Here is a 16,189-nt window from a genome sequence, read left to right on the forward strand (position 1 = left end):
GATTGGGGTTTGGATGGATATTGTGACATGTAATCCTACCAAATTGTGGTTCATGAAACTGTGTGGTATAATCAGTGATCGAGCATCATCTCTTCTTATGAACATTTAAACCAAGGGATTGGGAATTTGTTTGTTTTTAGAGAGAATTGGTGAGCCAAGGGATTGGGATCCAATCATATAAGATTGCCAAGCAAAATTAAATGAACGCATTGGTTGAGGAAGAGATAAACATGTTTTGATTCGGAGATCTCAATATCTCCTATAACCCAATGAATTCCCCATTTCTGATTTCCACTTTCTCTTTACATTCTGCAATTAAATTCATGCAATCACCCCCATTCCCTTTTAATTTCAGCAATTTAGCTTCTGCTCTTTACTTCATGCAATTTAAGATTCCGCCATTTCAATTTCTTGTCATTTACGTTTCCCGCCAATTTTACATTCCGCAATTCTCATCTAAATTTTGATTCCGCTCAACTAGAACACACTTCTAATCCGAATTGCTCACTCAACCAATCCTTGTGGGATTCGACCTCACTCTATTGTGAGTTTTTACTTGACGTTAACCGGTGCACTTGCCGGAAGGAATTTTGCCGATCGTGCAATTTCCTAAATCGTGGCATAACAAGTTTATGCGCATCAAGTTTATGGTGCCGTTTGCCGGGGATTGGTTTTCGATTGACAATTCTCAAATTGGAAGTTAACTAGATTGAGCATTTTTCTTGCTTTGTTAATTCTGTTCAAGTTACTTGTTGAATTTTAATTTCTGCACTCTGTTACATGCTTTCTTTATTTATGCCTTTAAATTCAAGCAACTAACTCACTGACTCACTAACTGTTTGAATTAATTCCTCAACTGCTCTGACCATACTCTTCCATTAACCAAGAGTATTTCACTTGTTTGGTGCCTGTGCTGTGTTCTTGTATGACAGGTAGGAGAGGAGAGACATCAACTCCTCCATATACCGAACCAGAGAGGACCCTTCATAGACTTAGAAGGGAAGCAAGAGGGAAGAGAGTACTGGGAGAAGAAGAATCTGAAGGAGAATCTGAGGACAATTTTGAGGAAGCTCTAGATCTCAACATGGATAGAGAAGTTCACAACCATGAGAGAGCTGATGGAAACAATGCCATTCCTGAGAGGAGGGTTCTTAGTTCATACATAAGCCCAACCTCTGGGAATTGTGGTAGCAGCATTCAGAAACCACCCATTCAGGCCAACAATTTTGAGCTCAAACCACAGCTAATATCACTTGTGGAGAATCATTGTTCATTTGGTGGGAGTGCTAATGAAGATCCAAACCAACACCTCACAAAATTCCTGAGAATTTGCGACACTGTGAAGTCCAATGGAGTCCAGGAAGATGCCTATAAACTGCTTTTGTTCCCATTTTCACTTAGGGACAAGGCAGCTAAGTGGCTGGAATCATTCCCAAGGGGGAGCCTAACAACATGGGACGAGGTGGAAAGCAAGTTTCTGGCACGTTTCTACCCCCCACAAAAGGTCAATAGGCTTCGATCTGAGGTTCAGACTTTTAGACAACAAGATGGTGAAACTCTCTACGAGGCATGGGAGAGATTCAAGGATTTGACAAGAAAATGCCCACCAGACATGTTCCATGACTGGGTGCAATTGCACATTTTCTATGATGGACTTTCTTATGAATCAAGGAAGGCTGTGGACCATTCATCAGGAGGTTCATTGAACAGGAAAAAGACTGTGGAAGAAGCCATTGAAGTGATTGAAACAGTGGCTGAGAATGAGTACTACTATGCATCAGAGAGACACAACACTAAGGGAGTCATGGAGCTGAACCATGTTGATACAATTCTAGCCCAAAACAAGGTGTTTGCCAAGCAACTAGCAGAGCTCACCAGGAAATTAGAAACAAAGCAAGTGGCTGCAATACACACACAAGAGCAAGAGGAAGAAAGCACTGAAGGAGGTGATTGGGAAGAGGCCAATTATGTAGGAAATCAACAAAGGCAATCATATGATCCACATTCCAACCCTTACAATCCAGGATGGAAAAACCACCCAAACTTTGGGTGGGGGAACCAACAAACCCAACCACAAAACCACAAACCTTACAACCATAACCAACATAACAATTCCACATACCAAAACTCCAACCAAAGATCATACCAAGCCACACAAAACACTTACTCCCAACCATCATATCAAGGCCAAAATAATCGACCTACCCAACCTAATCCGAACCAACAATTTCAAGATCAATTAAACAGGATAGAAGGAATGCTTGCAACCATGGGTCAAGACATAACCGAATTGAAAGCTTTTAAGGAAGAAGTAATTTCCAACTTGCAAAACCAAGGAGCTGCCATCGAGAAGTTAGAAAATCAAATTGGGTATTTGTATAAGCAAATCCCTGGGCCAAGTGTTTCTCATGCTGCCAAGGCTATTGCAAGGGAAGAATGTAAAGCCATAACCCTCAGAAGTGGAAAAAAGCTGAAGGAGATCTCAAGTGAACCCACAGAGGATGAAGCAAAGGAAAATGTGAGAGACAAGGAACAGGGACAATCCTTTACACCGTCTGCAACAAGAGAAAAAGAAAAAGAGGTCCTGAAGCCGTATAAACCCAAAGCACCATATCCTCAACGTTTGATGAAAGGTGAAAAGGATGGCCAATTCTCCAGATTTTTGGAGATTTTCAAGAAGCTTCAAATCAACATCCCGTTTGCTGAGGCAATAGAGCAAATGCCACTCTATGCAAAATTCTTAAAGGAATTAATGACCAAAAAGAGAAGCTGGAGAAATGAGGAAACTGTGTTGTTGACTGAAGAATGCAGTGCCATCATTCAACACAAATTGCCTCAGAAACTGAAGGATCCAGGCAGTTTTCAAATCCCCTGCATCATAGGAGAAGTCATGGTGGAGAAGGCCTTGTGTGACTTAGGGGCCAGTATCAATTTGATGTCTCTAACAATGATGAGAAGAATGGAGATTGAGGAAGCCAGACCAACAAGAATGGCCCTCCAATTGGCAGACCGAACCTTTAAATTCCCTCATGGGATAGTTGAGGATTTGTTGGTAAAAGTGGGAGATTTCATATTCCCTGCCGATTTTGTGGTATTAGATATGGAGGAAGAAGCCGAAGCTTCAATAATTCTGGGAAGACCCTTCCTGGCTACTGCAGGAGCCATCATAGATGTCCAAAAGGGTGAGCTCACTCTTAGACTACATGATGAGCAATTGGTGTTTAACGTATTCAAGGCAATGAGCTATCCATCAGAATCACTAAAGGAATGCATGAGGGTGGATGTAGTGGACATTGCAGTACAAGAAACCTTTGAGGAAACAACAAAGGAAGTGGCAGAGGAGGAGTTCACCAAGGATTGACTGGAAAAGAATCCTGGAAAAGACTGTGGGAACTTCAAGGAAGGACTGGTCGATTAAGCTAGATGATGCTCTTTGGGCATATAGGACAGCTTTCAAAACACCAATTGGAATGTCTCCTTACCAACTAGTATATGGAAAAGCTTGCCATTTTCCAGGGAAGCTAAAATCAAGGTGGTCTGGACCATTCCTGGTCACCAAAGTCTCCCAATATGGACAAATAGAAATCATGGAAGAAAAGTCACAACGAACCTTCACGGTGAATGGTCAAAGACTCAAACATTACTTGGGAGATGTGGAGGAGAAGGACAAGGTTAAATATCACCTCAACTGAGGCAGCTGACCGTCAAGCTAATGACGTTAAAGAAGCGCTTGTTGGGAGGCAACCCAACCTGAGGTAATACTCCCTTGCTGTTTCTTTTATTTGTTTCAATAAAAAGGTGAAGTAGTTTCTGTGCATTGCAAAGAATTAAGTTTGGTGTTTCACACCAAACAATGAATTCGTGGATCAATAATTCAAAGGGGAATGTGTGACTCTAAGTTTGGTGTTCCACCATTAAGCTCAACTGAACACAACAACCTTTGAATTATATGAAAGGAACAACCATTCTAAGCAATCACAGAAATGCTTAAAATCCTTAGCAGCAACTTCATTCCAAGGAGAATTCAAGGATTCAAAGAACAGAGAAGTAAGTAGGAGACTAAGTTTGGTGTTCACACACCAACTTAAGACTCAGACACTTGCCCATACATAGTTGAGCTAACCACTCAAGTGCTTGAGAAGCAAGCAACTTCATCACTCTTAGCAGGAAAGGAAACAAGGATTTTAGAAAGAACATGAAGCAACAACTAGGAGAAGAAGGAGAAATCAAATTGTTCCTGGCAACAAAGAGAAAACAAGAAATTTCACAAGGTGGTGTTGTTCCTTGACATTTCTTTAAAATGGGTAAACAAAAGCATGCTTGTTCTGGTATAAACTGAAATTGTTGAATCTGTCTGGAATGTAAAGTTTCTAGTATGTTTGTCTGTTTAGTGCTTTGAATAAAGTGAATGCCTTGATGTTTGGATATAACTTCACCTTCTTAATCAAATGCTTGCCATGCTTGTTCTGTTTCCAAAAATAAAAGAAAAGTTTGAACAAAAGTAACTTGGCTCAATTAGTGACAAATCAAGTAGAATTAAGTGGTGGTATGCATGCTTGATTGTCTAAGTCAGATCACTGGAAATAGAGTGTAGAATTATCATTTTTTGTGTAGAAATTGAAAACTGTCTATGGATCTTGATGAATAAATATCTTTGGCCATGAAGAAGAAAGAAAAAAGAAGAAGAAAGAGCCACTGAAAAAGGGCAACCAAAAAGCAAAAAAAAAAAAAAAATTGAGAAAATAAGCTAGGCACCAATGGTTTGAACTTCTGAGACAAATGCCTGTGGTTTGAACTTCTGAGGAGTGTTTCAACACTTGGTAACTTGGGTTAACTAACCCGGGATTATCAACCAAAAGTCCATTATCAAGAGCAACCTAAATACAAAACATTTAGTCACACAAAGAGGTGCTGGGCACCAATGTCTCAAGAAGAAATGTGAACTAAAATGCCTGGAGTGGATATGTGTAGTGCACTGATAAGAAAAAGAAAATGCCAAAGGCTGGTGCAACACATGACACTAAGCAAACAAGGAGCAAAGAAGCTCTAAGAAAAAGAAAAGAAAAACAAAGAAGAGAAAAGTGCCAAGGACATAAGAGTAACAAGAGGCCATAGCAGTGTTTGATGGATGCAATGAAAAAGTGATAATCTTACCTGATAAGAATGAAAAAGTGATGCTGCAACTTTCTGCATAAAACCCTTCTGATGAACTTAAAGTGCTTACTAATATAGCCAATGGGATTGCTTTCTGTTCATGCTTTTTTCTCAAATAACTCAGGACTTGCTTAGGGACAAGCAAGTATTAAGTTTGGTGTTGTGATGCCAAGGCATCTTAGGCTAGTTTCACTAGCATTTTTCTGTTAGTTTTAGTGGTTTTATGCATTTTCTTGAGCTTAAAGTAACCAAGAATGGTTAAATGAATAACAAAGCAATGAACCATCCAAACAGTATGATTTTGATGCAAATTCCATGAGTTTTTAGTTATATTACTTGCATGCTATGAATGGAAGATTTCTCATGAAATTTTGCAAGACATTGATGCAATTGTTTGGATGATTTTAGGGAAGAAGAGGCTAGGCAAGGAAGCAACAAAACCAATAAAGGAAGCTTGAATATCACATGTGGAGTTTAAGTTCCAGTTTAAGCTTAAACTGGAGCTTAAACGCCAGAATCATGAAGGCTAAGAAATGCTGGAACTGAAGTTTAACCTCCAGTTTAACCTTAAACTGGAGGTTAAACGCCAGAATGAAAGTCTCACCAAAGAAGCATTTCCACGTTTAACCTCCAGTTTAACCTTAAACTGGAGGTTAAACGCCAGAAGTGGGAAATTCACCATGGGAGCAATTCCACGTTTAAGCTCCAGTTTAACCTCAAACTGGAGCTTAAACGTGTTCGACACAAACTCTCACCAAAGAAGCATTTTCACGTTTAACCTCCAGTTTAACCTTAAACTGGAGGTTAAACGCCAGAAGGAAGAAAGGCACCAGGAGCATTCCACGTTTAAGCTCCAGTTTAACCTTAAACTGGAGCTTAAACGTGTTCGACCAAGTTTTCTCCTCCAGGGTTGCTCTTTCCCGTCTTCCACGTTTAAGCTCCAGTTTAACCTTAAACTGGAGCTTAAACGTGTTCGACCTCCAGGGCTGCCTTTCCTATCTCCACGTTTAAGCTTCAGTTTAACCTTAAACTGAAGCTTAAACGTGTTCGACTAAGTGACCCTCCAGGGCTGCCTTCTTCCATTTCCACGTTTAAGCTTCAGTTTAACCTAAAACTGAAGCTTAAACGTGCTTCCACAAAAGGCATCACTGGAAGTGTCTGGCGTTTAAGCTGCAGTTTAAGCTTAAACTGCAACTTAAACGCCACTCTTGGAAAAGGTTTCTGGGCCAAAAATATTGCGGTTTAAGTTAGTATTTGAGCACAAACATTAACTTAAACTTACTCTGGTATGAAACCCAATTGAATATCATGGTTTATGGGATTGGGCCTGAAGGATTGATGAGTCTGAAATTTCAATTTGTTGAGTCATGTGTCATTATTTGATTATCACTAAGTTGGCTCAATGAATGTTACAGAATTTGGATCAGCAGCCTCATCAAGATTATGGATCATAAACCCAAGGCAAAAGGAAAGCAGGGAGAGGCCTCAAAGCCCAAGAAACACAACAGAAGCTCAATATAGAAAGTGTATAAATAGGATGGAATTTAAGTTAGGAAGGGACTTTTATCTTCATTTTGGCTAGTTTTCATATCTTTGTAATTGAATTCAGAGCTATGATTCACTAAACCCCCTTTCATTGGGTTAGGGAGCTCTATTGTAATTCAATGAATCAATAATAGTTTATCTTCTTCTTCAATCTTTTCTCTTGAATTTTGTTAGAAAGCTTCTCGATCTAATTCCATTGGGTAGTTGTCTTGGGAAAGAAACTACTCATAATTGGAATCCTTCGGAACCTTGGGAAAGGAATGGAGGATTCATGCTATAGAAGCTTTCTCACAGTGAATTGGATTGGGGTTTGGATGGATATTGTGACATGTAATCCTACCAAATTGTGGTTCATGAAACTGTGTGGTATAATCAGTGATCGAGCATCATCTCTTCTTATGAACATTTAAACCAAGGGATTGGGAATTTGTTTGTTTTTAGAGAGAATTGGTGAGCCAAGGGATTGGGATCCAATCATATAAGATTGCCAAGCAAAATTAAATGAACGCATTGGTTGAGGAAGAGATAAACATGTTTTGATTCGGAGATCTCAATATCTCCTATAACCCAATGAATTCCCCATTTCTGATTTCCACTTTCTCTTTACATTCTGCAATTAAATTCATGCAATCACCCCCATTCCCTTTTAATTTCAGCAATTTAGCTTCTGCTCTTTACTTCATGCAATTTAAGATTCCGCCATTTCAATTTCTTGTCATTTACGTTTCCCGCCAATTTTACATTCCGCAATTCTCATCTAAATTTTGATTCCGCTCAACTAGAACACACTTCTAATCCGAATTGCTCACTCAACCAATACTTGTGGGATTCGACCTCACTCTATTGTGAGTTTTTACTTGACGATAACCGGTGCACTTGCCGGAAGGAATTTTGCCGATCGTGCAATTTCCTAAATCGTGGCATAACAAGTTTATGCGCATCACTCCCTTGTGTTCAAAACTCAAGGATCTCCCTCTGCAACCATGGAAAGGAAGCAGAAAAAGCTTCTCTCAAAGCAGAGTCAACCAGAGCCCCCACAGTCAAACTCTAAGTTTGGTGTTGGGAGGCCACAACCAAACTTTAAGTTTGGTATTGAACTCCCATATCCAAACTCTAAGTTTGGTGTTGGAGAGTCTCAACAAAGCTCTGCACATCTGAGAAGCTCCATGAGAGCCCACTGTCAAGCTATTGACATTAAAGAAGCGCTTGATGGGAGGCAACCCAATTTTTATTTATCTAACTATATTTTTCTTAGTTATATGTCTTTGTAGGTTCATGATCATGTGGAGTCACAAAATAAATATAAAAATTAAAAACGGAATCAAAAATAGCAGAAGAAAAATCACACCCTGGAGGAGCATCTGTCTGGCGTTCAGCGCCAGAACAGAGCATGGTTCTGGCGCTGAACGCCCAAAATGGGCAACATCCTGGCGCTGAACGCCCAGAACAAGCATGGTTCTGGCGTTCAACGCCAGAAAAGGCAGCAATTGGGCGTTGAACGCCCAAAATGGGCACCAACCTGGCGCTGAACGCCCAGAGTTGTGTGCAAAGGCATTTTGCATGCCTAAATTGGTGCAGGGATGTAAATGCCTTGACACCTCAAGATCTGTGTACCCCAAAGAATCACCTCAGGATCTGTGGACCCCACAGGATCCCCACCTACCTCCACTCACTCTCTTCTCTCTTCTCAATCATCCTCTATTCCCAATAAACATTCTTCCCTATTAACCCTTTACCACTCACATCCATACACCCACTTACCTTCAAAATTCAACATCTCTTTCCCACCCAATCCCACCCATATGGCCGAATATACACCTCCCTCCATCTCCTTCATATCTTCTTCTTCTTCTTCTATTCTTTCTTCTTTTGCTCGAGGGCGAGCAACATTCTAAGTTTGGTGTGGTAAAAGCATAGCTTTTTTATTTTTTTCCATAACCGTTGATGGCACCTAAGGCCAGAGAAACCTCTAGAAAGAGGAAAGGGAAGACAAAAGCTTCCATCAAGGGTCTATAGCTCAGTGGTAGAACATTTGACTGCAAATCAAGAGATCCCTGAGATACCTCAGGGGATACATTTTCTTCCACACAATTATTGGAAGCAACTAAGGGTGGAACATCAAGAGCACTCCATCATGCTCCATGAAATAAGAGAAGATCAAAAAGCAATGAGGGAGGAGCAACAAAGACAAGGAAGAGACATAGAAGAGCTCAAGGACATCATTGGTTCCTCAAGAAGGAAACGCCACCATCACTAAGGTGGATTCATTCCTTGTTCTTATTTCTTCTGTTTTTCGTTTTCTATGTTATGTGCTTATCTATGTTTGTGTCTTCATTACATGATCATTAGTAGCTAGTAACTATGTCTTAAAGTTATGAATGTCTTATGAATCCATCACCTCTCTTAAATGAAAAATGTTTTAATTCAAAAGAACAAAAAGTACATGAGTTTCGAATTTATCCTTGAACTTAGCTTAATTATATTGATGTGGTGACAATGCTTCTTGTTTTCTGAATGTATGCTTGAACAGTGCATATGTCTTTTGAAGTTGTTGTTTAAGAATGTTAAATATGTTGGCTCTTGAAAGAATGATGACTAGGAGACATGTTATTTGATAATCTAAAAAATCATAAAAATAATTCTTGAAGCAAGAAAAAGCAGCAAAGAACAAAGCTTGCAGAAAAAAAAAATTAGGCGAAAAAAAAATAGAAAGAAAAAGAAAAAGCAAGCAGATAAAGCCAAAGCTCTTAAAACCAAAAGGCAAGAGCAAAAAGCCAATAACCCTTAAAACCAAAAGGCAAGGGCAAATAAAAAGGATCCCAAGACTTTGAGCATCAGTGGATAGGAGGGCCTAAAGGAATAAAATCCTGGTCTAAGCGGCTAAACCAAGCTGTCCCTAACCATGTGCTTGTGGCGTGTAGGTGTCAAGTGAAAACTTGAGACTGAGCGGTTAAAGTCAAGGTCCAAAGCAAAAAAAGAGTGTGCTTAAGAACCCTGGACACCTCTAATTGGGGACTTTAGCAAAGCTGAGTCACAATCTGAAAAGGTTCACCCAATTATGTGTCTGTGGCATTTATGTATCCGGTGGTAATACTGGAAAACAAAGTGCTTAGGGCCACGGCCAAGACTCATAAAGAAGCTGTGTTCAAGAATCATCATACTGAACTAGGAGAATCAATAACACTATCTGAACTCTTAGTTCCTATAGATGCCAATCATTCTGAACCTCAATGGATAAAGTGAGATGCCAAAACTATTCAAGAGGCAAAAAGCTATAAGTCCCGCTCCTATGATTGAAGCTCTGTTTCATTGATAGTTTGGAATTTATAGTATATTCTCTTCTTTTTATCCTATTTGATTTTCAGTTGCTTGGGGACAAGCAACAATTTAAGTTTGGTGTTGTGATGAGCGGATAATTTATACGCTTTTTGACATTGTTTTTAGTATGTTTTTAGTAGGATCTAGTTACTTTTAGGGATGTTTTCATTAGTTTTTATGTTAAATTCACATTTCTGGACTTTACTATGAGTTTGTGTGTTTTTCTGTGATTTCAGGTATTTTCTGACTGAAATTGAGGGACTTGAGCAAAAATCAGATTCAGAGGTTGAAGAAGGACTGCTGATGCTGTTGGATTCTGACCTCCCTGCACTCAAAGTAGATTTTCTGGAGATACAGAACTCAAAATGGCGCGCTTCCAATTGAGTTGGAAAGTAGACATCTAGGGCTTTCCAGAAATATATAATAGTCCATACTTTGGCCAAGAATAGACGACGTAAACTGGCGTTCAACACCAGCTTTCTACCCAAATCTGGCGTCCAGCGCCAGAAAAGGAGCCAAAACCAGAGTTGAACGCCCAAACTGGCACAAATACTGGCGTTCAACTCCAAGAAGGACCTCTACACGTGCAACACTTTAGCTCAGCCCAAACACACACCAAGTGGGCCCCGGAAGTGGATTTATGCATCAATTACTTACTCATGTAAACCCTAGTGACTAGTTTATTATAAATAGGACCTTTTACTATTGTATTTGGTATCTTTGATCAGTTGTATGCTATCTTAGATCACAATTGAGGGCTGGCCTCTCGGCCATGCCTGGACTTTCACTTATGTATTTTTAACGGTAGAGTTTCTACACTCCATAGATTAAGGTGTGGAGCTCTGCTGTTCCTCAAAGATTAATGCAAAGTACTACTGTTTTCTATTCAATTCATCTTATTTCGCTTCTAAGATATCCATTCGCACCCAAGAACGTGATGAAGGTGATGATTATGTGTGACGCTCATCATCCTTCTCCCTTATGAACGCGTGCCTGACAAACACTTCTGTTCTACATGAATTAAGCTAGAATGAATATCTCTTAGATCTCCTAACCAGAATCTTCGTGGCGTAAGCTAGAATGATGGCGGCATTCAAGAGAATCCGTAAAGTCTAAACCTTGTCTGTGGTATTCCGAGTAGGATTCAATGATTGAATGACTGTGACGAGCTTCAAACTCGCGAGTGCTGGGCGTTATTGACAGACGCAAAAGGAGGGTGAATCCTATTCCAGCATGATCGAGAACCGACAGATGATTAGCCGTACTGTGACAGAGCATGTGAGCATATTTTTCACTGAGAGGAGGGGATGTAGCCACTGACAACGGTGATGCCCTTGCATAAAGCCAGCCATGGAAAGGAGTAAGACTGATTGGATGAAGATAGCAGGAAAGCAGAGGTTCAGAGGAACGAAAGCATCTCCATTCGCTTATCTGAAATTATCACCAATGAATTACATAAGTATTTCTATCCCTATTTTATTATATTAAATTCAAAAACACCATTATCCATTTATATCTGCCTAACTGAGATTTGCAAGGTGACCATAGCTTGCTTCATACCAACAATCTCCGTGGGATTCGACCCTTACTCACGTAAGGTATTACTTGGACGACCCAGTGCACTTGCTGGTTAGTTGTATCAAAGTTGTGAACCATGGTATTGGCATCATGTTCTTGGCGCCATTACCAGGGAAAGAAAGAGCCATGAATTTTACATAATTAAAGTGTAATCACGATTACGCGTACCAAGTTGCTCACGTTGCCAGGGATTGTTCGAGCCTGGACATCACAATTTCGTGCACCACCCCTTCATTCTGACTTAACTGAATTAAGTACGAGAGTATATACTGGAGAAGAAGTTGGCGTGAATTGAAAGGAAAACAATAGTACTTGCATTAATTCATGAAGAACAGTAGAGCTCCACACCTTAATATATGGGATGTAGAAACTCCACCGTAGAAAATACATAAGTGAAAAGAGGTCTAGGCATAGCCGTGAAGCCAGCCTCCAAACGTGTACAATGGTAAAAAGTGCTATTTATACTAAACTACTAACCTAGGTTTACAGAAAATGAGTAACTAAGTGCAGATAGTGCAGAAATCTACTTTCGGAGCCCACTTGGTATTTTCTTGGGCTGAGCATTGAGCTTTACACGTGCATATGCTGTTCCTGGAGTTAAATACCAGCTTGGGTGCCAGTTTTGGCGTTTAACTCCAATTCTGGTGCCAGTTTGGGCGTTTTACGCCAGGAAGTTTTAGGCTGGCTTTGAACGCCAGTCTGGGCCATCAAATCTCGAACAAAGTATACACTATTATATATTGCTGGAAAGCCCAAGATGTCTACTTTCCAACGCAATTAAGAGCACTCCAATTGAGCTTCTGTAGCTCCAGAAAATCTACTTCGAGTGCAGGAGTGTCAGAATCCAAGAGCATCTGCAGTCCTTTTTCAGCCTCTGAATCAGATTTTTGCTCAGGTCCCTCAATTTCAGCCAGAAAAACCTGAAATTATAGAAAAACACACAAAATCTTAGTAAAGTCCAGAAATGTGATTTTTGAATAAAAACTAATAAAAATATCATAAAAAGTAACTAAAACATACTAAAAACTATGTAAAAACAATGCCAAAAAGGGTATAAATTATCCGCTCATCACAACACCAAACATAAATTGTTGCTTGTCCCCAAGCAACTAAAAATAAAATAGGATAAAAAGAAGAGAAAATACAATAAATTCCAAACTTATCAATGAAGGTTAGCTTTAATTAGATGAGCGGAACTTGTAGCCTTTTCGCTTCTGAACAGTTTTGGCATCTTACTTTATCCTTTGAAGTTCAGAATGATTGGCATCCATAGGAACTTAGAATTCAGATAGTGTTATTGATTCTCTTAGTTCAATATGTTGATTCTTGAACACAGCTATTTTATGAGTCTTGGCCGTGACCCTAAGCATTTTGTTTTTCAGTATTACCACCGGATACATAAATGCCACAGACACATAACTGGGTGAACTTTTTCAGATTGTGACTCAGCTTTGCTAGAGTCCCCAGTTAGAGGTGCCCAGAGTTCTTAAGCACACTCTTTTTTCTTTGGACCACGGCTTTAACCGCTCAGTCTCAAGCTTTTCACTTGACACCTTCACGCCACAAGCACATGGTTAGGGACAGCTTGGTTTAGCCACTTAGGCCAGGATTTTATTCCTTTGGGCCCTCCTATCCATTAATGCTCAAAGCCTTGGATCCTTTTTACCCTTGCCTTTTGGTTTAAAGGGCTATTGGCTTTTTCTGCTTGCTTTTTCTTTTTCTTTCTTTTTTTTCTCTTTTTCTTTATTTTTTTCGCCTTTTTTTTTGCAAGCTTTGTGTTCACTGCTTTTTCTTGCTTCAAGAATCAATTTTATGATTTTTCAGATTATCAATAACATTTCTCCTTTTTCATTATTCTTTCAAGAGCCAACAATTTTAACATTCATAAACAACAATATCAAAAATATGCACTGTTCAAGCATTCATTCAGAAAACAAAGAGTATTGCCACCACATCAAAATAATTAAACTAATTTCAAGATAAAATTCAAAATTCATTTACTTCTTGTTCTTTTGCAAATAAAAGCAAATTTTTTATTTAAGAAATGTAATGGATTCATAGGACATTCATAGCTTTAAGACATAGATATTAGACACTAATGATCATGTAATAAAAACACAAACATAGATAGAACATAAAGCATAGAATTCGAAAAACAGAAAAATAAGAACAAGGAAATTAAAGAACAGGTCCACCTTAGTGATGGCGGCTAGTTCTTCTTCTTGAAGATCCCATGGAGTGCTTTAGCTCTTCAATATCTCTTCCTTGCCTTTGTTGCTCCTCTTTCATGGCCTTTTGGTCCTCTCTGATTTTATGGAGGATAATAGAGTGCTGTTGTTGAGGTCCATGAGTGGGCTCTCTTGTTTGCTCCATCCTCTTTCTAGTGATGGGATTTTGAGATGAATTTCTCCATCTCTCATAACTCAGAGTTGGAAGCAACTACCTTCCCTTTCCTCTTCCTAGAGGTTTCTCCGGCCTTAGGTGCCATTAATGGTTATGGAAAAACAAAAAACTGAGCTTTTCCACACCAAACTTAAAAGCTTTGCTCGTCCTCGAGCAAAATAAGATAGAAGGGAGTAGAAGAAGAGTGATGCAATTAATTTTGAAAACATATTAATGTATAAAAGAAAGAGAGTTGAAAAGAATTTGAAAAGATATGTAAGTCTTGAAAACGTTTTAAAAGAATTAAAAAGAGAATTAAAAAGAATTGGAAAGATTATTAATTTTTTAAAATAGAAATTGAAAGATGAAAGTTTAAAATATGTTTGATGCAAAAAATTATGAATTAAAACATGAAAAATTGAAAAAACCGAATTGGAAACAAAATTACCTCCCTTGTGTCATCCTGGCGTTAAACTCCCAGAATGCTATCTATTCTGGCGTTTAACGCCCACTTGACTGCCATTTTGGGCGTTTAACGCCCAGCCAGATACCTTGGCTGGCGTTAAAAGCCAGGATTCCTTCTTTAATGGGCGTTTTTCTGAATGCCCAGAATGCTGCCCATTTTGGCGTTTAACATCCAGAATGCTATCCTTACTGGCGTTTAAATGCCAGTAAGCCTGTCCTCCAGGGTGTGCTATTTTTGATGCTGTTTTTGATTTTTCTTTATTTTTGCAACTATTTTTATCACTTCACATGATCATCAACCTAAAGAAAACATAAAATAACAATGAAAAACAAATGTATAAAATAAATATAATTAAATAACATTGGGTTGCCTCCCGATAAGCGCTTCTTTAATGTTAATAGCTTGACAGTGAGCTCTTAGTGGGCTTCACAGAGACTCAGAGCTTAATGGTGGCCTCCTAACACCAAACTTAGAAGTTGAGTGTGGGGGCTCTGTTTGACTCTGTATTGAGAGAAGCCTTTCATGCTTCCTCTCTGATGATCGGAAGATTGATGGTTTAGAACTCACAATAAATTCTCGTTGCAAGTATAGTTTCTAAACCAAGCAATAATCCTTTCATACAAAAAAACTTGTTTGTCACTTAAGCAAACCCAATTAAATTGATAACCGATGTATTGAAACCTCGGGTCGTCTCTCAAGGAATTGCAGGGAGGTATGATTTATTATTGGTTATGGAAAAAGGTGTATTTTTGGGTTTTTGAAATAGGGAACAAGTAATTTAAATGGCAAGGAAAATAAATTAATAATTAAGAGAATCTCTTGGCAAGGTATAAGAGCTGGAAATTCTATCCTATTTATCCTTATCAGGTGTGATGAGAATTGTTTGTTGCTCCCACTTAGTTAACCCTTACTAAATAAAGGAAAGTCAAGTGGACTAATTAATTTGATCCTCAAGTCCTAGTCAACTCCTGTGGAAAGACTAGCTTTAGAGCGATCCAAATCAATCAGCAATTCCCAAATCTCAATCAACTGCTGAGTTTGACAACTCAAGTGTTACCAATTACTTAACCAAAACTAAAAAAAGAAAAATATAAATTAAATTAAAAGCATTAATAGCATAAATTTGAAGAAAGTAATCTTAAATCTGAAATACCTCAATATGCATTAAATAGAATATTCAAATCTAACATGAGAAGGTTCATAAGCCACTTTGGCAACATAAGTCAAATACAAGTAAAATCATTAGAATAAATAAAAGTAGAAGAGAAACATTAATTAAAGGAATATTGAACCTGTGATTAAAGAGAAGTAGCCTAATCATAATAGAAATCCCAAATCCTAATCCTAAATCCTAATCCTAAGAGAGAGGAGAGAGCCTCTTTCTCTAAAACTACATCTAAACCTAAAATTGTGAATTCTCCATGTTCTCTCTATCATCCTCTTCGATTCCCCCATTCTCTGGCATCTATTCCGTGCTTCTGGGCTTGGATCTAGGCCGAAAGGGGCCCAGATATCATTGAGGGCATTTTCTGCATATTCTTGTACGTGGCGTCCGTCACGCGTACGCGTGGGTCACGCGTTCGCATCGTTTGGAGTTTTTCCTGGTCACGTGTACGCGTCAGTCATGCGTACGCGTCATTTGCGTTATGCTCAAAGCACATGTCCGCGTCATCCATGCGTACGCTTCGCTGCCATTTTGCGCTAGGCACGCGTCCACGTCGTCCATATGTTCGCGTCGCTGCCTTT

General features: G+C 39.1%; 1 non-coding gene across 1 annotated transcript; it reads right to left on the reverse strand.

Annotated features, from left to right (window-relative positions):
* Positions 1-1,510: 1,510 nt before the first annotated feature.
* LOC148561495 (small nucleolar RNA R71) lies at positions 1,511-1,614 on the reverse strand. Its single transcript, XR_015886349.1, has one exon. It is a non-coding gene; the product is annotated as a small nucleolar RNA R71 (small nucleolar RNA).
* Between the last annotated feature and the right edge of the window lie 14,575 nt (positions 1,615-16,189).

The sequence above is a fragment of the Arachis ipaensis genome, chromosome B6 (assembly GCF_059453495.1).
Source record: "Arachis ipaensis isolate K30076 ecotype BB chromosome B6, ASM5945349v1, whole genome shotgun sequence".
NCBI lineage: Eukaryota > Viridiplantae > Streptophyta > Magnoliopsida > Fabales > Fabaceae > Arachis > Arachis ipaensis.